Here is a 1,850-nt window from a genome sequence, read left to right as displayed (position 1 = left end):
TTTCTCATTAGTTTGAAAAATAAAAAAGAGTGACAGGGTTTCACATCTGACCTTCAGCTTATATGAGTGTGTTTTTATTTGAAACGCTGTGAGAAGAGTGAGCCTCTGCCTGAGAAGATGGACTGTTATAAGCTCATTGATCCGGATCTCTCAAGGGGAACCCACTCCAATCAACGTGGAGAGAAGTGGGCCGAGGGTTCTGCTGGTTTTTTTGTTCCCCTGGTTTTCTTTTTCTCACAAACACCACCTTTTCAGACCGCCAACCTAAACCCCACCTCACTGTTTCTCACTCGTTCATATTTCTGTTTTYGTTTGCTTCTCGTTAGACAGCCTGCCGGCAGAAAAAAAAGTGTGATTTCTTTTCCTCCAGCGTTGGCAGCTTCAGTTATTGGTGTCTTGTAACAACCTTGTTGAGGATGGATGGAGCATTCTGCCACTGCAGCACCTTTTTTGTTGTTTTTCTTAATCTCACCTCTCCCCACTTGAGAGAACAATATGTAACGCTGCTGCTGTTTGTGTGCAGAAAAGGTTACAGTAAAACAGCATGTCCTGATTGGCAGAAGTGTTTGAAAAGGCCAATAATGATTGCTTTAAAGTAGGTCACCGAGCGTAAAATAAATAAATAAAAGGAGTTCAAGAGGAAATAGACATGTTGATGCTAGTGTGTGAAGGTGAGAGTGGGACAGAGTGTGAATGAGTGTCCAGGGGATGCTGTCGTCTCCTATTAGAGAGCCTTTTTGTGGTAAATACACTGAATTGAGAATGAACGTTTGTGGCAGAGGGAGGTGTTTTTTTGATTCACCTTGTGTCTCAGGTGGGATGTGGGAATGAGATAGAGGTTTTGCAGCCGGCCGCTGACAAGCAGATGGAAAATAAATCAGTGGTAAAGCAAGAAAATGAGAGAAGGGAGAGGCCGAAGGAGGGAAAACAATTTGGCTGCTGCTGCRGAAGACTGGCTGGAAAATCCCTCTTGTCCTTTAGTAAAGTAACACTTTGTCGGCTGTCAGTCTTACAGTTGTGTTACACATCTCTTGATGTGTGTTTAAAAGAGCAGGTTCTACTTTAGCAGAAGTGGCAGACAGGTTTTTAAGTAGGTTTTTTTTTTTTGGATTAAGAGAAAACAAAAGGGGCTTATGTGACTATTTCTTGTCTGGGCTCTAAATTAAAAACCCTTTAAACAAGTGGGTAAGGATCCTGGATTTCATTAGATTGTTCTACTGTAATGTTTATATTTTTAGCGGTGTGTGTTGTAGCCCTTTGTAGAATTAGCACTAACATTCAAAAAGAAAAAAATCAGTAGGTCCTCTGKATGGGTTCTTCTTTAGTGAAACGTTTCGTCTCCCCTCCAAGAGACTTCTTCAGTCTGATGAGTTTCAGGTGAACTCAGCCTTATAAGCACTGCCTCCACATGGACAAACAGGTTAGTCACATGTAAAACAGGGCCATCGCCTAACAATAGGCTTGATTACCTCTATTGTTCATAGAGGGTCATGTGCCCCATCACCTGACTTATTGGTTTGGATGCTGTGGTTCTTAGGTGTTGTGTCATATGTATGTAGTGAATGCAAGCGGGGGTTCAACGTCCCCCTTTTTTTTTTGTCTTTTTTCCCTCTTTGTGTTGGTATCATTGGGGCCCTGATTCACACCTTTTGCTCACAGGGGGCTGAGTCATACTTGCAATGACAGCATTGAGGAGGACAACTGGACACGAAGGCCTCCACCTCTGTTTAATGGTGGATGTTTTCTTCACAAAGATGGCTTCTTTTACTCCTCTCTCAAACCAACGTTCCTCTATATCAAGGATGAGAACATCTTCATCCCTGAAAGAGTGACCGCTGGCCTGTAGATGA

Source organism: Austrofundulus limnaeus, unplaced genomic scaffold (assembly GCF_001266775.1).
Source record: "Austrofundulus limnaeus strain Quisiro unplaced genomic scaffold, Austrofundulus_limnaeus-1.0 Scaffold204, whole genome shotgun sequence".
In the NCBI taxonomy this organism is placed as follows: domain Eukaryota; kingdom Metazoa; phylum Chordata; class Actinopteri; order Cyprinodontiformes; family Rivulidae; genus Austrofundulus; species Austrofundulus limnaeus.
The sequence above is the reverse complement of the archived record's forward strand: the minus strand, read 5'-3'. Positions refer to the sequence as shown.